At 42.3% G+C, this 26,811-nt stretch overlaps 1 protein-coding gene across 1 annotated transcript in view; it reads left to right on the top strand.

Annotated features, from left to right (window-relative positions):
• Positions 1–26,811, top strand: part of PEX14 (peroxisomal biogenesis factor 14) — a 130,219-nt gene that overhangs the window by 25,615 nt on the left and 77,793 nt on the right. The gene's annotated exons all lie outside the window — the stretch shown is intronic.

The raw sequence follows: 26,811 nt of genomic DNA, 5'->3' as shown, positions 1-26,811 counted from the left end.
CGCAGGAAGATAAAGTGGTGCTTTGGAGAAGGACGTGTTCACCGCCCTTCCTTCTTCCCTCCCAGCTCTCCTTTCTTTTATGGTTTGTAGTTATAACCAAGATTTATGCTTGTTGCTCCACAAATCTTCTCTCTGCCATTCTGAGTTTGTCTGAACAGTCTAGAGATGGGGCCGACACTGAGTGATTCTCGAGGTAAATCTACCCAGGGGCACTCCCTGACAGCCGGAGGCAGAGAGGAACTAACTCATAGCCCTCAGTGGAGCGGGAGTCCGGATAAATCAGCCCTGTCGAGAAGAAGACATGCTGCCACTTTGGTGACCTCTTGCCGTAGCAGTGACCCTGGGGGCACAGCTCTCGTGCTTGTGCGCACTGAGTCTGTGGGATGGTGCTCTGGGTCAGCGATCACTCCCTTTCCCCGCAGCGTCTGCCAAGAGGCCTTTTTCTGTCTGTGTCAGCTGTGGCCCGGCCAGGTCCACAGCACAGGGGTCTTTCGGGCCAGGGCCACTTTTTCCAGCCTCGTAGTGGCAAGGAATTGCTAATAGAATCAAGCACGAAAGTTGATTATTTGCATAAATGGTTTAGTTTCTCTACAGTTCACTGAAAATGGATTTTGATGGAGAAGGGGGAAAAAGAACATTTGTAAACACCTTTTTTTCCTTCCGTGTACATTCCCTTTGCCATATCCTTTTGTCTTGTGTGTACTTTTGAGAATTGTTTCAAATCTTTTGTGAAATGAAGTGGGGTATCAATAAATACATATTTTTTAAAATGTGTCGGGAGCTTGCATTTGAGATCCCCCTGAAATGACCGACTCGCTGTTCACGCCGTGAACCTATTCACCAGGCCTGAGGTGCTTCGAACTAGGGAGCTCCCCGGCCAGGCCCTCCCACACTCGTCTACACAGCCAGACGTAGTTGGTTTGTTCCTAAACCCATGCAGTTTTATTAAAAATGATGTAAACAAGTGAAATATAAATGTAAAGAGGACTCTACAAATGTAATGTGTTCTATAAAGAGAAATGTGAAGAGGGTTCTGTGAAAACTAAATGGTAAATGTAAATTGCTAAAAATGTATTGCCATCAAATTAGGTGTGAGTGAGATGATAGTTAAATGTTAAGGGAAGATCATAAATATCTGGAAGGATTCTGTACTTTGCTTGACTAGCCTTTAAGTTCTGACTTTGCTTTATTATTTTTTTAATGCCTTGTGTTTGTCTTTTTAATTTTTAAATTTCTCTTTTATTTGTATATTTTCATGGGGCGCAGGTACAATTTTGCTACATGGATATATTGCACTGTGGTGAAGTCATGCATCTGTCACTGGAGCAATGTACATTGTACCCACCAAGCAACCTCCTGTCGTCCACCCCCCTCTCACTTTGCTTTAGAAATTGTGGAGGATGCATTATGGGTGGAGTTTATGCAAGAAAGATGTCTGGCAACTTCAGTCTGCGGGCCCACCCTCAAAGAAAAGGTCTTGGCTCTACATCAAAAGATTCGCTATGACTGTGTGTTTACAGGTTTTCAGTTAATGTAAAATGTTTAAGGTATGTAGAGTAGGCTCCATTTTTAATGATTTCCTGCTTTACCTGATTTTTTGATTAACTGAACAATTAGTAGCTCTGATCACACAGACCAGGCAGGTTTGTACTGCATAATATTCTGGCCTCAGTGCTGGTTTCTTTATTTTTGTTATCTTGTTTGATTCTAACAAATCTGTAAGAATTACTCTTTTCCTCATTGTGTGGTAAGGAAACTGAAGCCCAGGGCATTCAGGTTCCTATAGCTGGACGTGGAAGGACTGGGAATTAAAGTCCCATGTCTGTACTGCTGAACTCGAGCAGACTGGGAGAGCAGGTGTGGATGACATGTTGACCTCACCGTGGAGCACGCACTCGCGTGCACGCAAGATGCATGCTGCCCAGACACGCCGCAGCTGACGCTTAAGTGCTGCCTGGCGATTCTGGGCTCCCTCTCTGAGCCCCTGCCTTGGTGTGTTCTCCCTGGCTGGAGTCTTTTGTGTGCATCTTAGCTGTTGAAAAGGCACCTATTAATTTATCACAGGTGATGTGTGCCTCCTCGTGCTTGGAGGAGGCGTCTGCACTGATGCACCTCACTAATGACAGGTTATGGGATCGAGAGGAGATAATAGGATCTTTTCATCTGATGTCTATATAGCAGGGTGCTATGTCCCTGGGAGCTTCTAGGGGGCAGCAACTGCTTGTTAGTCCATCTCCTGCTGGCAGAGTGAAGGTTGGACATTTGAGCAATTTGCTTTTGACTCTGGCTCTTAAAGTGGTGCTGTGCAGGTCAGAGGGTCACCTGAATCCATATAAGTAAAGAAAATACAATGTCCAGAATCCTTCAGTTCTGCTTTCTCTGCCTCCTCAGATAAATCATTTATCTGTGTTTCCATCAACGTCCACAAATTCCTCATTGTCAGAGTTAAGGCAGCAAAGTTCACCTGCTTTGAAGATAAGAGAATAGAGATGTCTTTAAGAGAGTAAAATCTTTTTGTCAGATTTTGTTGCCAACTGCTAGATGTTGATAACCCACTCTAATAATGTTTAGAGGTTTTGAAACTTTCCCAAGGGGCAAGTGTCTTTTTTCTGTTGGGAATACCACTATCATATGGTTGATTACCTGTTCTTCCCGTTAGTATTAATATTTCCCCCAATGCCACTCCCTCGCCCCCCCACAACCAAGCTGGACTTACAGAAGTTTCTCTTCAATCCTAAATGACTTATTTCAGAAGCACATTAAGGGGAAATCTTAGGATTTGCCAACTTTTTAGACTTTGGGGCAAAGACTGAATATGGGCCACTTGTGCCTTGTCAGAAGTGAGTGGCTACCTCCCTCTCTCCCAGAAACACACAGTTTACTGTGGCCCTGATACGCATGCCTGCTCTCCGATCTGCCAGCTGTGTGGCTGAAGCAAGTGCCCAAAAGGAGAAAGGTTGGTTGCTGGCAGAAACGGGTGGTTGCAGTACACACAGAGAAGCAAATTGGCCAGGACATTTCAGCTAAGTGAGGTTTATTTAGGATTAGCTAAGAATTCTCAATCCCGACTCCACTGTGGGAGGAGCCGGTGACCTATGGCCACTCTCTTGCAGCTCTGCATTCTTTCTGGCTTTCATCTGAGGATCCCAGGGCACTGGGGAATGGTAGGAGTTTCCATCCAGCTCCATTCCAGAGAGTGGCTTTCCTCAATGACAAAGGCATGCCTCTTAACCTCACCTCTCCGGCTCTCTCTGTTGTCTCTCTGAAAAATGTCAGTTAATAGAATCTGTTAATGAACAGAAGAAATAACTAGAAATAGTGACAAATCATATGACAGTGAGGTGGTTTATAATGTGTTTATCAAGTGATTATCATTATTGTTATTTCTATTGGATTTTTGAAGAAGTCAGCCTTGTCCCCAGAGCCCCATTCACAAGACATTTTATTTCTTCCTTTGTAATATCTAGAAGTAACTTTATTTCCAGTGAAATCCAGACCTGCAGTCCTGCCCCACCCCAGCTCCGGTTTTCTGCCTTCCTCTCTCCTCTCTCCATTACCTCCGCAGGCTCCGTCAGGTGGGGTATCCCCTACTGACCCGGCTGGCAGCGCTCGCGCAGCTGGAGGAACGCTGTGGTGTTTGTTTTTGCAGTTCCTGGATTTGGTTTAATGTACAATTGATTTTTTTAATGTATTTAATCATTTTTTTCTTACCTCATAAGGATTAACCTGCACAAACCTCATTTTATCCTAAGTGTGGCTTTGGGAGGAAGGGAGGAGAAAATTGAGTTTCTCTAGTTTATTTTATTCTTTCACTTTTTATTTTCCAAATGGCTTTTCCTGCCGAAGCAGCTCTGTAAAATACAATGTATTTTCGTGGGCATTACTTACTCATTACTAACTGGTCTCTCCTGCTTCCTTTTGTCTGTGAACTAAATACAGGGGACCTAAGGATAATTGGTAGCCCGATCACAGACTCACCAATTATAGATCAACAGGGAAAGCAGCCCAGTGATGGTTTGTGGCTGGCACTGGCTGCCCACCTAGTAAACTCGAGTGATCGTTCTGTGTCTGCCATCGAGCTGGGGTTGACGAGGTTGGTCTTTTCCTAATTACATCACAGTGTCCCTGATTTGCAGATTACCAGCCCCATTTTATGGCTACATGTGGTGCTCGGACCTGTATCCACGTTGTCTTTCTTAGTTCATGCTTCCTTGCCTTGTATATAAAGTATTAATTTTCAGAGGTTTTGTTTGTATTTTTTTTTGTGTGGTTGGTTCCCTAGTGCCTAGAATGGTTAGGTGGCAGACTGCAGATACGTGATTCTCTTGAAACCAGCGGGCTTCTGAACGTTTTCGTCTGCTGAGTCCAAGTAAAGGCAAGTCTTTGTGGGTGCCCAATTCAGCCCCCTTTTTGAGCGTTTATCTGATTTGTATTTCAGCTTTTTTACTTTGCTCTGGCATAGAGGAGGAAAAGTCCCATTTCACTGCTAGGCTGCCAGGTGCTTATGTAAGGCTTTTAGGTGCTGAAGTAGGAAAGGAGTCCCTGTGTTGTATGGCCGTGTTTCTAAGTGGAATACATTTTGTGTTTGTTTGTTTCCCGGGTATTTGGCACCTAGGCACTTTGCTAAGCCCTCTATGGGATGAGCATATATTGTATTGCTCAGCTCCCAGCAGAAAGTAGGCACTTACACATGTTTGTGGGATGAATGAATGCATATGCTTACTTATGTGCAGTGGGGAGGAATGTCCCAGGAGTTGGATGGCCCAGTTGCCGCCTGGCACCATGCTGGGAACTTAGGGTGCAGCATTCCCACTGGGGCACACATATGCTGAGGTTTAGTAGATCATTGCCATGTAGGCAACATAAAGAGGGCATTTTATGAAAGGGAACATCAGAGGAAACATTATAACCGAGACCTTTATAGCCTTTCCATTATTATGGTTTAAATCTTGACAGCCTTTATTTGCAATGACACTGGGACCAGTAAAGACAATGCTCACTCCCACCTCCTCGTTCTTGCTCTCCACATCCTGTTCCGTAGCTGTGGTGCACCGATAGGCATCGTTAAGTGTGCAGGCAGCAGAGCTGCTTTTCAGTTTGTCTAGAAACAGCCCCTTTTTGACTCAGAAGTTGGAAACCAGATGACTCACCATTCTATTTGCTTTATTGCAACTGTCATTTCATAAAATGCCCTGAAAGCTTTAAACTGTAAATGCCAAAGTGAGGTTTTTGTCTGTCTTTTTTGTTTTGTTACCTCTTCTGTTATCTCTAATCTTTTCTTTTATGTTTCTCTTTTCCCCTTCCTTTTCAGAATTATTTTCTCTTTCATTACTCTCTCTTTCTCTGTCCCTCCCTTCCTTCCTGCCTCCCCCCAACCTTTGATGACTGTAATGGCATCTGTAGTTGAAGTGGTTTTTGCTAACATCATGGTGCGTTCTCTTCAGCTTTAATGCTATCTGATTGAAAGTGTATACTCTCAAATTTTTGTGTTTGGTTTAGAAATGGAAATGTCCATGCACGTCAAAGTTTATAAAGTGCTCATTGGATTTAGCTCTAGAAGCTAAGTGCCATGTCAAATCATAATAGCAACTCACTTTTTATGCTATTATATTTTACAAATTAGTGGGTGCATCTCAGTTCTCTTCCACATGTCCATTTCCTCTATTGAATGACTGCCACAATCACAGTAGGACTAAGAGCACCAGGACTTCCTGGGAAAGTCTTCTGTGGACTGTAGGATCTATGACTTCTAGGGACTGTGGGACCTGTGACTTCCGTGCACTGTGGGACTTCTGACTTCTGTGGTCTGTGAGGACAGCTGACTTTTGTGGACTGTGGAACTTATAATTTCTGTGGATTGTGGGACCTATGACTTTTATGACTTCTAAGTTTTCTATAGACTGTAGGACCTCATCAAAATGTGTATTACCAGGAGAGGGCCTTTCTCTCCTAAGATTTTATTTAACTGGAATTCCTGAAGTAAACAGCACCTGCTCAGTCTTATGAGTTAGGTGAGGTATTGAGATCTAAATTTTTAAGGATTGGAGCTCTCAAACCAGGACTTGCAGGATCTTTTTTTCCTGATACCTGACACCGTGGCAGTTGACTAAGTCACCTGATTGATGACATGAGCATCACTGGGTGTTAAACACCTGGCCAGGGAAACAGGGACCTCTGTGTATTTACCCTAAGGATGGCAGACAGATTGTCGCATTTTAATGAAGATGGGGTGGATCCCTCATGTTCGCCTGCTTTGAAACATAACAGAATCCCAGCATTAACTTCAGGAGTGTTAGTTGGAAACCTGCACTGGTGTCAGTGGTTGTATTCCACATTTGTCAAATCCTTAAATCCAACTGAACTAATTTTAGAAGTAGCTAGTTATTAATGTAATGAGAAAGAACAATAACTTCAGATGCATAGGAACCTCTTTTAATGAAATGCTCCCTGTTCTTTTTCTTCTTTTTTAAAGGGCTTTTGTTTATTTTGGCCTTCGGGGTGAGCCATCCTCTGAATTCTGTTACAGTAAAACTTCTTTCTCATATGCCTCCATTGAAGGAGAGTATTTTCCAAGAAGTGAGTGGGGAAAATATGGTGGTGTCAGAATAGTTGATAAATCGATGGCTGTGAGTTTTAAAAATGAGTTCTGTATATATGCTGGGGTAGGATTCCACATAGAATGCTGTGTTTTCCCACCCACTTGGCTGCTTGTCTGATTCTAACATAACCACGATCCCTGATGCTGGAAAACAGAAAACCACAGGCTGTTAACTTAATAATCTAACCTTCTGGGGCTAAGGTCCAGAACAGGGTGGCTGGGTGGGGAGTTCAGATCGAGATACTCTCACTTCCCTGAAGACCAGTGTTCCCCTGTTCCAGTTGACAGTTTGAACAAGGATTCTAAAGTTTCTGGCCATTTTAATTAAACCTCAGTGAGGGGTGGCCCTATAGCCTGCGTATGACATAGGAACTGGGAACCGCATGCCAAGTAGTCCTTGCAGGCCCCACTCGCTTCCCTACCTATGCATGTCTTCTCCCTTCCTGGGCAGGGCCTCTTTGAGGAGCAGAAGGATCGTTTAGTGCCCGTGGCCTGTTCGTTCCTTGGCTTCTCTGCTGAGCTATCCAGCAGGGGTGCCAATTCTTCCATTTAGCTGACTATTATATAGCCCTTAAAAGGGAAGGGTTTATTTTAGCTGGCCACTATATTGATTGCTATAGGGACGTTTCTATTTTCACTGGCTGCTATATTGACTGGGGAAGGGAAAGGGGCCGTATTGCCGGGAGCTGTCATATTGACTGTTACAGAAAAGATCTGTGTTTAAGCAGTACCAGTGCACTGGGATCTCCCAGGCAGGATATTAATGCTAATTCATCCGCTCACCCCCTGCTGTGAGTGTTATTTGTTTAAATCTGTAGATTCCCACAGCGCGTTTATATCCTCACTAGAGTGAGCTCTGCTCCCTGTAATTATTTAACATTATATGCTGATATAAATTGTAACAGTTAAAGAATGGTAATGAGTAGCCAAAAAAGAAAAGAAGAAGAAAAAAGAAAAGAAGGAAATAGGAAAAAATAGAAAAAAAGGGAAAAATATATAAAATAAAATAGACATTATGTATGTGCGTGTGTGTATGCATACGTGCGTATGTATATATAAATGAATTAGAAATGGCAGAGTCAAATTGTAAAGCAGCATTGACAATTTCTGGCGTCCTTTCTCCCGCTTCAAGTTGATTTGTACATTGTTGCTTAGTCCATGTATTGTGCATCTGCGTGTGTGTGCACACATGTATGTGTGTGCATGTGTTTGTCACCTGTCAGAAGGTGACCATACTGATGTGTGCTTTTCTGTGCAGTTTGTGCACACATGTGTGATTACATACAGTGTGTGTGTTCCATATATCGGCAGGAAGTTTATCCATTAGCGATTCAGCTTCTTGATGAGTAGCTGACGTCTGATTTTTGTTCAAGCTTCGATGTTCACACAGGAACTCTGGGCCTGAGACCCATTTCTAGGGAAAGCCATTGGGGAATGCTCAGTTGGGATTGAACTAATAGGCCATTGGGTGTCACTGTCGCTCTACTGGCTATAGTTGAAAGAGGGATTTTCTGCAGGGGAAACTGGGTTTCAAAAGAAGTTTTTCTGCTCAAGTTGGAGGTGGTGTCTGAGATGTTTGTCTGCATCTGGAGATTCCTTTTAAAAAGTAGTTGTTTTGTTTGCTTGTTTTTGCAATGTTAAGCTTCTAGCATTTTTATCGTTCTTGAAAATTACGTGCTGATTGTGAGCTCTGTTTGGATGTGACCCTCAGCCAGCATCCAGATGAGGACTTCCATGAGCAGAAAGCTGCTCCCCTTATGAAAAGAAGAGGCAGCTCGGTAGCCCTGGAAACCTGAGTGATAAGGAGAGCCGATTTGGGGAAGAACTTGAAAAAGAAGGAAGAAAATCTCCCTGCAGAAGTGTAAATGGAGCAAGTGCTTGCCACTCCCCTGCCGCCTGTCCTGGTGTGGATGGGAAGAGTGTCGCGAGAGAGCCAGCTGCCGCCTGGTCACAGAAGAGCGGGCGCAGTCCTGCAGCAGCTGCTCCGGCAGTGTGGATCCGTGCCAGGCTTCACCACAGTTCATACTGTGTCAGTTTAATAAATGCACTACTTAAATTATGAAATTACAAAAGAAAAAAGAGAATGCACTTATTCAGACTCTTAATACATTAAAAATAAGGCATTAAAACTCTTGACTTTTTTTTTTCTTCCAGAATCAATAATGAACAGGAAGGGTTGTAGACATTAACAGTCATGGACATTCAAACTCTTATACATAAATTATCTTAGAAAAATGCACATAAGACTTGAATAATGTAAATACATTAATGCATTTAATAATTTAAACATTAAAGCGCAAGCAGGAATTTGAGGCAGAGGCTGTTCTGAGGTAAGGGATTGGTCGTAGAACTCGTGTGTCCTAGGATCGATGGGTGGTTTCCCCTTGAGACACCCTGGAAAGAGAGTGCCTGGCAGGCTGGTGTGGCCAAGAATCCCTGGACATTCCTGATCTCAGCTACCGCTCAGCCCCTATTTTTGCATATCCTGACCTTCGTCCTTAATTTCATGTTCTCTAGTCCTGTGCTTCTAATTGTTTGTTAGAAAATTAAATGCTTCCACTTCAGAGAACAGTGAACTTTGAGAATGTCTTGGTTGAAAAACCAAACCAAATTAAAAAATCCTTCATCCAGCTCTGACTGCTTGTGATTTGGGAATAAGGAAGTGGTAACTTCTTATAATCAGTCCATGATGTCTCTGCCTGAAACTCCACTGCAGCACTGTGGTCAGTGGATCCAGGTTGCAATGTGCCGATAGGTTTAGAGACTGAATCTAGTGAGAGAGGAGAAACAAGATCCTGTATTAGCTTCTGGGTGGTGGGCATAACGATGGCAGGTAGCCATGCCAGGAAATAAAACAGGTGCCATGGAGTTAGAGCCGTGGTCTGTGGTCATACCTTGCTTTGATTTGAGAGTTTAACCGCCAAATAGACTGATGGTATTATTTTTTCCCCTTTCTTCCAAAATTGTGTCTGTAATAGCAGAAACTTACGGGAAACCCCTTTTCTGGTAGAATACTGAATGATCTAATTCAATTTTTGACATCTGCACTGTGAAATACCCTGGATAGAACTAAGAAGCCAGGGCTGTGTGCCTTAGTTTTCATTTATGAATTCCAGTGCTGTTCCCTGGGAGTTCCCCAACCTTATTTTATAGTCCGAGTCACAGTTGAGAAACTGGAAAAACTGCAGAAAGTGTTACTGAATACATATTCTGAGAACTTTTTCTCTCCTTGTAGAAGAGGTGTATTTATTTGGTCAATAATGCAATTGTTGTCTCACTGGGTTTGCTGTGGTACCCTTGAGAAACAGTTACCAGATGGTAGTGACTGAATAAAACCTGTTTTCATTGTTGCCAGGTCTGTGGGAGTCTTTTACAGAATCTCAAATCTCCTACCTGAAACTTTACCTAGGATCGTCTTGATTTGACCCAAGCTTTGTGCTGGTATCTATGACTTTGTTTGCAACCATTTCCAGTCTTTGTTGTGGCCAAGGACAGTCTGGTCTCCCAGCTAAAATGGGTACAAACCAGGTTATAGCCACTTGCAGGAGAACGGCTTTGGGCTGACCTGGGATCTGCAACAGATACAAACAGATTAGGCTGTGCTGCCCAGAACAGCCAGAAGGAAAACCAGTTATTTAAAATCTGGTAGTCAGGTATTGGTTTAGTAAGAAGTGGTGGGGAGAATGGGTGAGGACCAGCTGGTGAACAGACCTTAAGATCAGTGTATCATGCTTGGGATTTGCTCAGATTCTTCTCCAGACCTTCCGAACAAATAGCTTCGCTGCATGAGCCCTTCTCCACCTGTTTCGTTTTAGGGTGGCAGAGCCCTTCTTACCAATTTTATTTCAGCCTTGGGATGGCTGGCAGTCCCAGGTCTGTTTTGTTTCTTTTCCAGAGTTTTCAAAGTCTGGGCCTGCACCCTCTGTTGCTTGTGCAGCCTTGGCCAGTGACTGTCTCTGGCCTGCACTCCACATTTCATCCCAGCAGTGGGAAGAAAGTGAGGTCAGGAGAGCACATGAACCAGGGAGAATCGAATTCTCTTTGGATTTTGCCGGTCACACCCGGGAAAGCTGTTTTCTCTTCCCTTAAGTTCCAAGAAATGTTTTATGCCCTTAACCGCACAATTGGCTTGTGCCAGATTAGGATGTGTTGAACTGTGCAGCGGAGGTGGCGGGGATCTCACTCTCCTTCAGGGTGCGGAGTGCCGGCTGCCATCAGGCACCGATCAGATAGCGCTGATCAGGGTCAGTTCACCCTGTGATGTAGCCCGTATGCAGATTGCCTTTGAAGAGAGAGGAGTCAGGTTCATTAATTAAAGGAGCCTGGCTTGAGAGGCCTGTAATTATAGGTGCTAGAAATCTGAATTTTAAGAGGTTGTGCAGCTGCATTTTGAAAAATATAGGGAGGCACCGAGAAGTACAGGTTGTGGGCAAGAATGTGGCTGAACCAGATTTTGGAGGTTCAGGTTTTGGCAGAGTTCCCCTTCCAATTCATATTTATTCTTTCTATCGTATTTATTCTTTCGTTCTATTTTTTTTTTTTTTTTTAATGGGAAGCTGAACCTGTAATTTTTTTTTTTTTGATGAAGGTTACACCCTGTGACGGAGAGGCTAGCATTGTCAGAGTATATGGAGGGAAGAAAGAGCTGCTGTAAACCAGAAGATGCTTAGTTTTTAAGGAAGCAAGGGATGTCTGGGCCTTAGGGATGCAGTGTTTGAAAAAAATTAAATAATTTCTTTCTTGAAATGAGTGAGGGGAGCAGGAACAGAAACTTAATCTGAATGCAATTTAGGGAGACTAGTCCCAGGCAAATGTCAGATTCTAGACTCTTTGTTCCTACTTCTCTTCCCTGGAACAATGTCTCCTCCTTTGTCACACATCACTTTTCCATGTGGACACAGAGTTACAGACAGAAACTTTCAGACCTTTATGGGAAGTTTTGACCTGTCTCTTTTCTTTCTCGTTTCCTCAGTTATTTGAAGGTCAACTGTTTGCTTTGGGTGCTTTCTCTCCTTTAAAAAAAAAAAAACTTTCTATTTCATTTATAATATCCCTTTTTACTTCTTGTCAAAACCTTTATTTTGGTCCCTGATTATTTGCATCTCTCTTAATTAACCATGGGCTAATTATATGGATGGGAACGGGGAGAGTTAGATGGATAGAGGTCTACTCTCCACCTGCCCAGTGGTGGCTGGGGGTGCTCCAAAGACCTCCACGAGGGTGTGCACACGGCTGACGGTGAACCCGTGCCTCGGGGAGCCTCCTCTCTGCCTGGCTGGTTTTGTCTCCTCACGGATATTGAAAGCATTATCCCATTTCATAGCCTGGACCCTCTGTGAGGGACTGAAAAAAAAAAAAAATATATATATATATATATTTTTAAAGGCCAATCCTCTGTACTCTTTTCTTACATTTTTGTATGTGTATGTATTGGGAAATCTGGTGAACCCATAAACTGTGGAGTAGAACAGAAGTCTCAAAGACTCTCACTTGGTGCATTTACAATATGCAAATTGCAATTCCAATTAGATTGAAACCTCTATTTAGCAGAGTGGTTTTGTGAAATAAATAACTTTTGAAGAAGGCCTACTATATATAATAAATATATATTTTTCCTTCAGTTGCTGGCATGGAGCTTCCTACCTTCCAAGCCCTTGCCCTGAAATGCTGATTCTGAAGCAGGCAGCATCTTTGGGGCTCCTTACAGAAGAAATGCTTCCCCTTCACTTCCTGGCACAGGGATTTCATCCTTGATTTACAGTGCTCAGCTTGTTAGCGCCGGCGAAGGGGAAAGATGGTGTGAAGGTCATTATGTCCGTTTTGTCCTCTCAGAGAGAAAGTGAGCGGGTGTGTTGCTTCTGTGTGCTGGTCATGGTAGTGGTGGGGTTTGAGTGCCCCACCATTTCTGTCAGAAAGAGTTGGGCCAACCTCCTGTTTCTCTCTTCTCCACCCTCTATACTACATGTCATCTTCCAGGGGGTGAACAATTTTGAAAGCCTAATTCGGAATTTCAGGAAGAGTAGCACACCAGAGTAGAGAGCTTCCCCTAATACCCCCCTTTTCGTAATCCTTCCCTTCTCAGCCCAGCCGTGACAAACTGACGGATAATTAACAGATCAGGTCCTCCTATTAGGCGTGTCCGATGCTAAAGCTGCTCTTGCTATATGCAGGTCCTCTACCGCTCTGTGCATGTGGGTGGTGTTGCACTAAGTGGTCATAGCAGAGGGCAGTGAGTGCTTTGGGAAAAGCAAACAGTGCTCTTTGGAAGAGAGAGTGCTTAAGAGGGAGAGAGGGGACTGAAAGGTGCCTGGCTTGAAAGCACCTGGTGAAAAGACTTGGACTTTTAGGGTTGCGATCCTGAGTAGCACTGCCTGTCTCAGGGGGTGGTGATCTGGGTTATAATAGGTGCCTGATTACAAAGAACATTCTGAAGGCCACTTAGTCCCAGGTCAGGCTGTGCATTAGGCGCACTAATCCTTTGCTGTAACGCTGGACTAGAATTGCAAAATTGAGAGGGTACAGTCTGTTTTGTTTCAGTTTTGGCATTAAATATTTCTGTACAGACACTACCCTATGTGGCTTTCTCTCAGCTACCCAATATTTCTTTCCCCAGTGGAACGAAGAATTCATAGCGAGAATCTTCTTCTACCTACCAGTGACTTTTAAAAACTACTTTTCTACTTACATGGTCACTTTTCTCATTTTCATGATTGGAAATATTAACATGTAGATAAATATAGTAACATTGCAGGGGCTACACATAGGCCTGAGTCCTTGGGCCTGGCATGTTGGAGCAAAAAGAAATATCTAATTGCATCAAAGCCACTCTAAGTTCATGTATGTGGAGACCATCAAGCTGAAAGCATCCAGACAGCATCTGCTGTTATCAAATCACTCATGAATCCAGCTAATTAAAATAGAGCTTCATTTTTCTGAACCATTGTTTGGCAGGAATTCGAAACGGGTCTAACCCAATTTCTGCGTGTTTATGAGCCTTTATTATATCAGAGGTACTTTTCTGTAAATGTACAGGGCAGCGTTAAATGAATTGATCCACACAGTATCACTGTGGACGCGCTATGGACTTCCTAATGATTTCTCTTCCAGCTTTCTGGTTTCCAGACATACTCTTGAAAGCTTTATGTTCTCTTATTCTGTCCTTTGCTCTTTGTTTTCTTCTTCCTTTTTTTTTTTTTTTTTTAATTTTTAACTTTTCTTTTACTTTTTTTTTCCTGATCCTCATTTGGTTGAAAACTTTTCTTTTACTTTTTACCTTCTTTTTTCTTTGAAAATGGGAAAAATGTTCCCTCAGTAAAGTTTTCTTTTCCATTTCTCTTTGCCTTTCTTTTTCTTCTTCTCGTTTTTATTCTTCTAGTGAATAAGATTTGTCTTTTCTCTCTTTATTTCTTGCTGTTTTCTGTTCTCTCCTTTCCCTTTATTTTCTCTCTTCTTATCTCGCCTTCTCTTTACATTTTCTGCCTTGCTTTTCCTCCAGCCTTCTCTGTCTCCTTTTTCTCTTCTTTGTATCTCCTCCCATTTTTCCTCATAAAACGTCCTTATACCTTTGTCTGCGCATGCAAATGCAGATCAGGGCAGATGGGGGTGCCTGCGGAGGCAGAGCTATCTGGCTGCTGTGAGACGATGTCAGCCGATTTTGCTTCTCTGAGTTTGCTTTCATGCTTTATTTTAGGTTTTTAAAAGATTTTTCAAACCACATCTACTCTACTTTATAGTCTAATAATCCTACTTTGAAGATGAAAAGTATTATATAAATGCTAACTAATTATTCCTTATAACACTTTGGCGAGTCTCTAAGCAGTATGAGTTCCATTTTACAGATGAGGAAGCAGAAACAGGAAAGGTAGGTAACTGCAAGTTACAAAAGAAGTTGGTGACTGAGTTAGAGTTAAGACTAGGTCATCTTTGGCTTTGATTGTTGAACAGGGGAGTCCTGGGGTCATGGGTGGGGACTCTCCTTATGCGAGTTTACTTTCCCCTCCATAAGAATCATATATATTTAAGATGAGGGTAAGAGAATACCATCCCCATTTTCCCCTTCTCTTTATGTACTTTTAATCTTCTGAAGTTTCATTTGCAGTCTTTAGATGTTAAATGAATTTCTAGGTAATTCCTAGGAAAGAAGGATGCCAAACCATTTATGGGCTGGTAAAAAACCCATCCATTACAGTCTCAAAGCAGAGTGCTCACTTTCTGTTTCCAGCAGCTTCCAGTAAGTGGGCCCACGTCACATGCGCTGGCCACAGTGACCATAGTGTTGTAGGAAGCGCTGCCATATTTGATTGAATTTAGCCATTCTCGAATGACGTGTGTATGAAGCCGGCTCTTGCATTACTGTGGCCTTTATTATTGCTAATGCATTCTGACATTACAGGTGTAGCCTTGGCTCTCCCAGAAAGGGCAAGGCTGCTTTTACCAAGCTAAAGAGCAGAATTTATGAAACTGTTACACAGTGAGACCGGTGTTCACCTTCAGTTACTAAGCAGAGTAAGGGAAATACATGCTTTTGTAGGAAAGACAGTCAAATGACAGAGGTCTATCCTAGTTCCTTACCCAGCATTGTTTCAAAAAGTAGATCAGTTAGTATTGTTCTCCTGCAGAGAACTAGTACCAATGGATAGAAGGTTCAGGAAAGTAGATTTCAAGTCAATTTAAAGAAGGACTCCTGAAAATGAATTGATAGTCTCCCAAGGGAGTGAGTTCCCTGTTCATTATAAGCATTCAAGTAGAGGCTTGATGATCATTTGTCAGCGCTGTTGAAGAGGAAAGTCCTAGGTCATGGATGGGAACAGATAGCCCAAGATCTCTTTTGGCCTCTTTCCTTGTCCTAGATTGTGACAGCAAAAACAGCATCTTTCCTGGTTGTATTTGACTTTATAAGTGCCTGGTGAGGACCCATGAATGCTCAGTGACTATTCATTATTTAATCTCTGGTTTCCTGCTTCTTAATCTAACTTGAATAAAAACTGTTCTTGTTCAGTTAAGGAAAACCACCATCTCCAGCACCCTCCTGGAATGAGTCATCAGGATAGCACCATTTTCTGTATGGCCTCAAGATCCATATGAAAATAAAATACCTTAAGACTTTTGGCTAGGAATTATATAAAATGGATAATATACTTTCTTGCTTTATTAAGCAGAGTATCTGGAATATAATTTAATCCTGGAATATAAATTAATCCTGATGACTCAGTATCATCATTTTAGATGTAAATGTTTATATGGTGTTGTAGCTCTGTTTTCAAAACCTGTTGAAATATAGATATGTTGTGTATTTGCCCCTATTCGAAAGACTCCACTGATGCTAAATGACCGCAAACTAATAGGCTTTTTGAATTTTTTGTTTGCTTTTCATAGATGTTTCCCTTTTGACATTTGCTGTTAGGCTTTTTTTCCTGTAACGTCTTTGTTCTGTAAGTGTCGCTGTACTAGCTGGCTCGTTCCTCCTTTCTCATTTGCAGCTTTTATCTTCTATGATTTGGACACCGGCTAGCTAAGCTTTATGTAAGATAAATAGTAAGTAGTGTGAGTAAAGCTTCGCTGTGTGTACAACATATGGAATTTGTAATATCTTTTTTGGTTGCACTAATTTCCTCTCCCTTTCCCTGTCTCCTTTTCCTCTCTATTGTTTTTCTCCGTTTTTTGAGTTGGATGTGAGCTTGGAGGGATGAGCTCTGGAGAGGTTGGTCCTGTCCTTGCCCTTCTTGACCTAAGCTGTGTCCCTTGTCTAGATATCAGGGGCTGCCTCATGGAATCACCTTAGAAATTATGAAATGGCACAGCTAGGGGGTTCTGAAGATCATCTGTTTAACCCCTTATTTTACAGAAATGAAGGAATCTGAGGCACAGAGTAGAGACAGGAGAGGCCAGGTTTCATGACATGCTAGTGTCAGGGTTAGACTCAGCACGCAGGTTTCTTTGAGCCCCCAGCCCACTTTCTGTCCTGCCACACTGTTAGTTTTGTTCCCTGCCATCTCTGAGCGGAACGTGTGGATGAGGAAATATAGATATTTGTGTAAGGTAAAAAAAAATCATGGAGAAAAATTCTCTGCTGCCTATGAGTGGGTTCAGAATTAAAGTACATAAACTAAAAAAGCCTTCTGTTTATGGCAGTGTTTGGCTGTGTTTGCACTCAAGGCTGATATCGATATTGTAGGAGAAGCTTTAATCCTTTCATTCAGATTTACAAGAAATGCTGTTTCCTTTTAGTTTAAAAAAAAAAAAAAGTCCAAGAGAGCATTTGATTTGAGTAACCAAAAGTCTAGAAAATGTATCCGGGAGTCCTCGTCAATTTGGGGCATAATGAAATATAAAAAATACTCAATAAAAGCTCCTTTATTACTTTAACTGTTTAAATGTGGAGTTTTTAGCCATCAGGTTAATGTTTTGGTATCATTTTTTTATTTGATTGTGAGCACTTTTCCAGGTAGCTCTGCCACTCGAGCGCTAATCAGATTCCCACAGATGAATGGTGCTAGCTGCAGCCTGACATCACCGCGTTTTTGCTTCGACATTATTTTATTTGGTTTTCCTGTAAAAGTTAATAACTCTGTGTCCATGTGTTTAAACAGGGAAGAAGAGAGAGAGAAAGGACAATGAGCAGAAAACAATGAGATGTCTCAGAAAGTTTGTGCTAAATTGAGGAAATGTAGGGATTTTTATAATTTCAAGTATCTCACCCTATAAGCAGGGGTGGAGAACCAAGAAGGTTGTCATAATCCTTCAGATGACAGTGAACCTCTCTCTGCTTCCCAGACAGAGCTGTAAGGAATCTGAAATGAGTTACCATTGATTTAGAGGAGGAGGAGGAGGGTGCTCAATAGAACTGATTTGCTTAATGGTGATAATTGTGTAAATTTTGTGTTAATCCTAAGTAAATTACGTGCTCATTTGGCATCTCTTAGATTACCAAGATTAGTGAGAGCATCAGATATGGGCATAAAGACCCTCTTTTTCATCTTCTCATCATCGGCAGGACACAGTGGCGAGCGGTCAAGATGGCTTATACTTAGTAGGCCTTTGTTGGATTGTTCAGTTTTTAAAGTGTGTGTTTGTTTATCGGTAGCTGCAGTTGTTAGTAATATGAGTGTTTATGATGTTTAGTGAAAGGTTTCTGAATTCTTCCTGTCTGCAGATTTCGCTGAGCCGAAAACTTCAAAGCTGGGGTTTATCAGAAGAGGCAATTGGACCGATATCTCTTGATTTGGTTTCTCTTCTGAACTTGCACCTTGGTACTAAAGACACAGTCTGTGGGTACAAATCTGACAGTGGGTCTGAGAATCAGTTGCACAGTCCTTATTTCAGTGTCTCTGAAAGATGTGTAAAAAAAATTATGATGCTTTGATCATCTGCGTCAGAGGCATTGCTTGTCTTCTCTGAGTTGCACCCTTTGTGTCGGTAAGTTACTTCTGAAGTCATCTACAGAGCTGTGACCTATGTTAGATACCCTTTTCTTAGAAAATAGAACTTGGCCACCAGCTTGTTTTGTACGATGTGAGGTACAACTAACGTCTGTCACTCTGATTGCCAGAGTTGGTTCCACTGATCATCCTGTTCCCGTGGAGAGCCCATTCCTGGCCACTCCCTAGGTCTTGTGTGCTTGGTGAGGAAAGTGACTGACAGGAACTGATTGCATTTGACCATTTGAATAGTAACAGTTTCCAATCCCTTTCATTTTACTGTCAGTTTGAAGATTTTTAAGTTTGCCAGGTTACTCTATTATGAATCATACTTTTGGAACCCACACTTTTATTTTTTCCCTTAGGCCATGAAAGCATCCAGAGTGATACAAGTTGATTATTCCTGATCCAAAACGCTTGGACCAGCAGTAGATTTTGGATTTTTTCAGGTTTTAGAATATTTGCATAATACTTACTGGTTGAACATCCCTAATCTGAAAGTCCAAAATCTGAAGTGAGCACTTCCTTTGAGTGTGACCTTTGAGTGTCATGTTGGTGCTCAAAAAGTTTCAGATTTTGGAGCATTTGGATTTTGGATTAGGGATGTTCAGTCTATAGCAGAAGTAGGACTAGGGGGTCTCTGTTAGAAGCAGGTCCTAATGGTTTACCTTCTGCTTCCTGGTGGGTCTAGAGGTGATCTTTAGCTGCCCATATTTATCATTTTGAATTCTTTTCTTGCTGTCTTTTGGATTTGAACTCTTTCTAGGCTAGGACTAATTCTTTTTCTGTATTGAAATCTATTTTTTTTTTAACATTAAGTCTTTCGCCAGTTTTCTTACGGTGTGTGAGGTTAGGAGTGCCATTTAATGCCTCCTCAAAGGTTTTAGTTTTGTGCTCTATGTGGGGTGATGTAGAAAGAATTTCTTGGTCCAGAGCTTATCTTCCTTGGAATTTAGGAGCCCATCTTGCCCTCGGAGCAGAAGGTGCTGTGCCCTCATGTGGGGACCCTGCACTACCTGGTGATCACCTGTTCAGTGTCTCACCCCCAGTGAAACCTTAGCACTTGAGGTTGCCACTGTCCATGACACAAGCTTTCCTCGTCCCCTTCCTAATCATGCCACAGCTCAACAGCGCGTGACTGGAGAGAGCTTCACCCGTCTCCGTCTGGCTAGACTTCAAAAGAAGTGGGAACTGAAGCAGTGTTCATCTGCTGAGCATCTGAAGGTGCTGGAGTTTAGAAGTAACTTTCAGAAAGGATAAAATGCAGCCAGTGGGGCAGAGAAAGAGACTAGGAAATAGAGACAGTGGCATCATTAGGAAGGTGCCGTGGACTGTATGCTACATATTTTTAGTGTTGGAGTCACCAGCCACCGTCACTGTGTGAGCTCACAGTTCTCCTAGGGAGCATCTTGGACACTGAGTCATTACATTCCTTTGGAGTGATTCACCTCAACAGCTTGACACCTTCATTAATTTTACAACATGAAGCCTGGGTGCTCTCTGCTTCCTCTTTAACAGTGCAGGGAAATTAGAGGAATATTGAAAATATAAAACCAAGGGAAACTGGAACAAGGAGCAGTCAAGGAGCTGTCAAAAGACATCGTGTGAAGAAATTGAACTCTTTGCCTTTCCTTGGTCTCTCCTGGGACTGAGCACCCAACACTTGCCACTCATCGCTGGCACCATAAACCTTTATTTCTGTTCTGGCACACTGACCGATCCTCCGACTTGCAGCCAGCTTGTTTGCCTTCTCTGCTGAGGTCACTGCTACCGTGATCCGTGTATAATGGCATTTTCCTCCTCTTTTCAGTATGGAGGCTATTACAGTTTCTTCTCTAAACAGGACTTCAAACAATTTGCTGTCAGTTGGATTTCAAAGCCAGGGAAAAGGCAAATGTCATCCTTTTTTTCTCCCTTCTTTGGGTAACTGCTTTGTTGGTTGCATCAGAAATTAGAGGGGCTGCTATCTAAATTCAGGTGGGGTTGCATGGGGACAAGGCATTTAAATTTGCTTTTCTTTCTCCCTGAAGGAGAAAATCCTTTTCCTTCTCAACCTTTCCTAAAAAGGAACTTTGATCTTCTCAACCCAGAAGCAAGGGTTTTCATTTCCTCCACGGCCAGGCAGCGTGTGCCCTACAGCTCTTCTGTGGCGCAGTTACAGGCGCCGCTGCATCGGCAGCTCTGCTCTTCAGGGCTTGCTACTGAACTGCACCAGTGCCTTGTGGGCTGCAAGTTGGCACCTACAGTACCCAGCTGGACACGAAAGCCTCTACAAAGTCACCCTTACATACCCTAAGATCATTGTCACTTGACATTAAATAGTGCATGGTGGTTTAAGATGCTTTTTATTTCCACATAGATTTCTGGAAGAACTACTTTAATGAAATAACAAAACAATGACATTCTGGCAAGCAGTTCACGCAATATTTTTAACTAGGGCCAAGACAAAAATTTAAATGGCAGAGATATTTCACTTTGAAAGGTAGTTTTTGCGCATGTGAAGTTGCCACTTTTCTTAAAGGCTTTTACTACATATATCAATGTGTTTTAAGAGAAACTAGGGTCAATAATGCATGCTTTAGAATTCCCTAAATACAGATTTACGCAATAGACCTTAAAATATATTATGTTCTATCATGTCAACTCTTGTGCACTTCTACCAGAAGTATTTTATTTCTTTAATGTGAAAAACAAAAGGACAGAGGAAAGTAAAACAAAGGAAATTAGGACCCACAAGCTTAATTAGTATAGGATTGTAACCCAAATCAACAATGGGAAGGACACAGTGACAAAACCCTGGAAATTCCAAGTTGAAAGAGAGGCTCTTTCCTTTAACTCCTTGAGTGCCAGGGCACTTGCTGGCAGGCTCCTAACCCAGGTGCAGGAGGCTACTTCAAGTACAACTCACTATCTTTATTTTTGAACTTCCTGGCTTTTGTTGACTTTCCCTTCTCCTTTTCCCCCCTTAATGTAAATGAAACATACCTTTGTGTGTGTGTTAATTGTAGATAAATGGGCTAAAAGTACCTCTTGGTTTTGTAACCCTCAGAGAAGGGGAAAGAGTACAAAAAAAAATTCCTGTCACTGTCATCTGTTCATTTTTAATGAGCAATTTTAAAAAATTGAAAATAAAAGAGGAAAATGAATAGGTGTTGAACCAGCCCGTGATATGTAAATGCCAACTAGTAATTACCTAAAACCTCAATTTTCATTCTGTTTCATCTTGCAAAACATTTCATTTTCCCTGAGTGAAAACACTTAATTTGGGCTGTGTGAGTTAGCGGAGCGGCCGCCTCTGGCCTGCGCCTCCGCCGGCTCCGGCTAGGGGGCACTTTGGCTCTGTGCTTCGGCTGCCGCGCGGCTCGGCCACCTCAAGGTTATTCCCCTCTTGCCATTCCAGTGGTTTTGCTCGGAGTGTGCAGTGGCGCCCCTCCCCCCCACTCCCACTAGTCTGGTTTCGGGGAGCCTTATTCCTCCTTGTCCTTGCAGAGGAGCGTATTGAATTTTGGCTGACCGAGCCTTCTTCTGCATATTAACTTTCCCCTCTTACCTGGCTGGTAGACCCTTGGCTTCCCTGAATTGGATTCACGCTCCCAGAGAACAGCTCTCTGGAAGCTCCCTTTCTCCCTTTCTGATGGCCAACACAATTGTCACTCTTTTTTGTTTGTTGCTGTTGCTTTTTAGTCTTTCTTTTCGTTTTGGTGGCTGGGGGCAGCTCTCTTCAATTCAAGCTCACACGCATTTGCCCTCCTGCCAAACTTAGAAAGACGATTCCGGCGTTTCCTTCCTTTTGCATGCTCATAGGTTTTTTTCTACTCTGTTTAGGGTCTGTCACCTTTTGGACATATTTGTGCAGCATTTTGGAATGTGTCTTGTGGTTGCCCCTGCTTCCTTCCCTCCCCAGTCTGTTCCCTAGCTAGAAAGAGAGCCAGAATTGAGAGAACAGAGAGCCTGGTATTGTGAAGGTTAGATCGGAGAGGAGTCTGGATGCAGAAAACCAGAATTATGTTGTCCTAGGACCCTGGATCCGAGAGTGCTCTGCCTGGAATCTCAAGGAACACGGCCTCTTTAGTGAGATATATGGCTTCATAATTAGCCCGTTGCATTTTTTCACGAGTGCTAGCATCAGCGTTCTACGATGTGTTTCTCTGATTAACAGCTGCTTTGCAACTATTTCCTTGTGCCACCGATGACCATATTTGTCAAGGAACTCCTGACAGATTACTGATTTCTTACTAAAATGCAGCATTTCTGTTTGAAGAGGCTTCTCTCATTCTCGGCAGTGCTAGGCTTTTAAAGTCAGTCCTTGTTAAAACTCGAGTTGGCTTTGGTCTAACGCTTGTTAACAGGATTCTGGGTATCTACTTTAGAGTACCAGCGTAGGAACCTTTCACAGGCAATTTAATCTTCTGAGCAGCACACGTGTAGCCGGGTGGTGCTGGCATGGGGCTTCAGGCTCGCATATTATATTGGTCATTTTCTTTTGCCCTCTAATTGTGATATCTCTGGGTTAAAAAGGACTTGGCTTTGGTTGTTAGTGTCATTAATTTTTGAATATTTTTAATATTTTAAAATGGCTAATGAGTGCTCACATTTTAGGAGATAGATGTGTATGGAATACACAGGAGTGCTGGAATTGGTGGCATTCCAAATAAATGTCACCGGAGACAATGCATCAGGTTTCCATGTCAGGTGCAAAGTGCTAAGGCTCCCTCAAACCCCAGGTTCGTTATTAGCCAGGCTCTGTTCTGCTGTCCCCCTCGTGCAGAAAATAAAGTGTGCATTCTGAAGATTACAACGTGCAGATCTTTTGTAGAAGAGTGGAAAACATAGGAAGCATCTCTTTGGTGAGGACTGTCAGGAACCTCGATTCTTCTCACCAGGGATTACTTACCTGCACAATGCATTTAACAGCACATAGTTCATAGTAGATAACCCCTGAGTATACTGTATTCCGTTGATTTATACCGTTACAAATCCTGGTCTCTCAAACACAAATCTCTCTCAATTGGCCAATCATCTTGGATCCAAAGGTGTTTTTCAACCTGAAGTCTCCCTTTTTCTCCCCTGAGTTGCTGGCAGTGACTCCAGTGTAACCATTGTTACAAAACTGCAAAGACACCTCTTTGCACCTTAGTTTTACCAATAGCCTTGAGTGATAAATAGTGAAAATTTAAATTTCCCTAAAATTGTGGAGTTGGTGGTAGCAGAGTTGTTTTATTTTGCTTTGGGGGACAAGAGGACAGAAAGTAGGGTGGGAACTTTGTTTCTGTTTTTTTCTAAGTTTGTCTTTATTTTTATTAAACTAGCTACTGGTAATTCGAGGTGTACTCATTAAGAACTCAGTGAAAGAGGAGGGAAAGGAAAGCTGATTCCATGTTTACCATAGACTCAACAGCAAGTGGCTTCGACAACGGCATCAGGAGCTTTGTGCCAGAATTTTCCCTGGCTTGCTGCACTCCCACAACATATGCAGTAAAGTTCCTGTCTCCGTTTTACATCTTTGACATTGAGGCGGAAGATTTGGCCTGAATTTGTGTAATTTAGTTGAGCACAAATATAACCCATGAATAGTCACATTCATCTTCTAATTAGAAAATCAAATGATAATACAGGACAGGCTGCAGGCACCCCATCATTGAATCCAACAAAAGCGTGTTGTGTGTGTTGGGCCTCTACAGAGGAAAGTCAGTTGAATTGCTTTATGAAGTTAATGAAAAGTGTCCAACAATAGGTGGGTGAAAGGCGCAAACCAAGCACCCTGTCAGTTATTTAGTGTGTAAAGATCTGTGCATTATGGGTAAAGAGTTTTGAAAAATCTTCTACCATTGATATGAATCATGGGGCTATAAAATTCTAGATTGGACAGGTCCTTTCCCCCCCTATTGTAGTGCCAGTTCCTTGTGGGGAGGGAGGAGAAAGGCAAAGAGTAATTGAAGAAATAATTAGTGAAAGGAGGAGAGAGGTTTTCGTATGTTCACACGTAAGTGTAGCTGCTTATCTGGGTATCTTTCTTATTCAGCACATTATGTTGGGGCTATTAGTTTGGGTGCTTTATATTTTTGCATCTGGAGTAGTGATATCAATGCTGTTAAATATGTGATTTGCCTGTCGCCTGCATTTTCAGACAAAGATCAAGAGGAACATAAACAAGCCCCAAATATACTTTATGTAGGTGTTTGGCAGTATTATTTTATATGACTTGGAATTAGTGAATGGAAACTTTAAAAGAAATTGTTCATATTTTTGCAAGTTTGAAGTGTGCCGGGACTTTGTCAAATTCCCGTTAAAATAAATACGTCAATTTCATCTCCCTTCCAAATTCATTTATCTTGCTTTTTTAAGAGGTGTTTTCTACTTTACCTGATGTTTAAATTGGATTCGCTCGTTTATGCTGTTCTTTGCTATATCCCCCACGTTCTTCTTAAATGAATTACTAATGACAGAGCACTCCATCATTCCCTCTCTGCAGCCACTTTAAGGAAAGCATGGTGATCTAAACCTTTTAACCTATTAAAGATGATTTTTCCCAATTGAATCAGACCCACCACAGGTGTAATAACTAATCATTTAAACTACACCTGCTATTATGTATTTTTAAGCCATTATGCGTGTTGGATAGATGATAATTCATGTTTATTGCATTGTCCGATGGATCCGTTTTGCCTACACTAGGCTGATTAATGTATTTAAAGAAATAAGAGATGCAATTTTTAAAAAAAAAAATTGATGGAATGCACCAAGCACTGCATTGAGTGCACCATTAAACCCATCAGAACTTTGCTCTCTGACCAGAAATGCATATACCAAGGACTATATTAAAAAAGCAAGGTGAAACCCATGCGTTTTAGTGGTGGGATTCTGTTTTCTTTCTCTGTCATAGAAAATTTTGGAAAGATGAGGGAAAGGTTTCTGTTTCTGTGGGTAAATGATAGGAGCTGAGCTATTAGCATCTACTGCTTAAGACCTGTTCATCCACATTTCCTCCGTTGCCTAGTACACATATCACAGCATGCAGAGACTGCCGCATGATACGAATCCCATAATTTTCTTGTGTGTCGAAGGTGTGTTTTTTCTGTAGGTGAAGAACATTTATCCCTGCTTCATCTGAGCTGTGCAGACTGGCGTTGACCCTGTGAGGCCAGCGGCTACATACCTGTCTGTTCTCTTATCTGAGCAGGCGCCCCTCTTCCTTTTGTTTTTCTCCTCTCCCACTTCTCCCCTTTACTCGCCCCCTTCTGTTATATCTCCTCTTTTCCTGTTGCCTTCATTCCCTTTTCCTTTTTTCTCTTTTTTCTTTCCTTCCTCTTCCTCCTCTCTTCTTTCTTCATTAAAATGCATCAGTGTTGCAGACGTTTGGTAGATTTTTCTTGGTTTTGGTGAAATCTGAAGAGATCTGGTTGAGGGGCTATGGGATGAATATGCAGTTTGGGGTCTCTAGAATCTCGAGTGTTCATGTGCTTTAGTCCAGAACTGGTTGTAATCACTACAGTTCGTGGTGATGGTTAGTACTGTTTGCAGTGTTGGAGGACAGATTATAGCTTGTAGGGAGTGGGGCTTGACTCTCAAGGGACACTAGTGTATCTTACTAGTGACAGGCCCAGATCCGAAAAGTCAGGGCACTGAATTCATCCATTAGGGGGAATGTCTAGGGTAAGCTTCCCACAGAAGGGTTATAAGGAAAATAAATAAGGAAGTTTCCTTGGCTTTTTTTCTTTCTTTCTGATTTATCCTCATATCTTTTGTTTCTGAGAAGTCAGTCTGGTCTCAGGATTAAATTCATGTGAAATATGGGGAAGGAGATGATCTGTAACTTGTATTTCATTTGTGGTCACGGTACTTTCTGTTTGAATCTCTGCACAACTGCTACCCTTAGTTTGAAGGATCTTAGAAAACTTCCTTACATTTCGCCCCTTAGAAATTTTTCTTTCAACAACTTATCAGTGAACAACAGCGTTTGTTGACTTTATCTGTAACATGAGACTGTATTATTTTTTTGGTTTTGATGAGGTGAATAATAGCAGTCATTTAAAATGGCCCCTTTCCTACCTGGGTGAGGTTGCTGTCGCCTGCCCATAGGACTGGTGTCTGGGATGGAGAGCAGTGTGTGAGCACATGCTTCGCGTGCTGAGTGACATGAAGGTTAATACCTTCAACGGTTTCTTTCCATCCCCTACCAGGCTTATTTGTAGATATGAAGATTTCATTAAATAATATTCATTACTAGAGGTAGGTAGACAATCTGTCAGTCTGTCAGCTTTTAGCCGTGAAACCACAAACTTTGCCCTCTGAAGGCTGTCAGAATTCAGCTCCAATGTGTAAGAGGGGCCAGTGTGCACAGCCGGGTGTGTTGTCTCTTACATAATCCCCTCCAGCCAGGAAGCACACACTCAGCACCTTGCCAGGCTTCGTATAGGCAACACGGTCTCTTCCCTTCAATTGCTTGTAGTGTAGTTGAAGAGGCAGCCTGAACATTAGAAGGCAGTGTAATTATGTCTTCAGTTATATGGTCCATACTGTAAGCATCAAGGAATTTAAGAGAATAGGGAGATCAAAGATGGTTTGCTTATTTAGGGAAGGCTTCAAGGAGTCAGAACACATTGTAAAAGGGCTACACTGGTTGTGTATGCGTGAGGGAGTAACGTTTAGACAGGTAGAGGCGGGAGAGGGAGGCCTTCCAGAAAGGGAGCATGCATGGCACAAGGGTGGTGACGTGGGTGAGTATGGCCGTCCCTGCTAAGCGGTCTGCAGAATCGGAGAAAATGAGTAGGACCATTGCAGGTCCGAAAAGCTAGG

Source organism: Propithecus coquereli, unplaced genomic scaffold (assembly GCF_000956105.1).
Source record: "Propithecus coquereli isolate 6110/MARCELLA unplaced genomic scaffold, Pcoq_1.0 Scaffold77, whole genome shotgun sequence".
NCBI lineage: Eukaryota > Metazoa > Chordata > Mammalia > Primates > Indriidae > Propithecus > Propithecus coquereli.
Note: the sequence above shows the minus strand (reverse complement) of the source record. Positions and strands in the feature narration are given on the sequence as shown.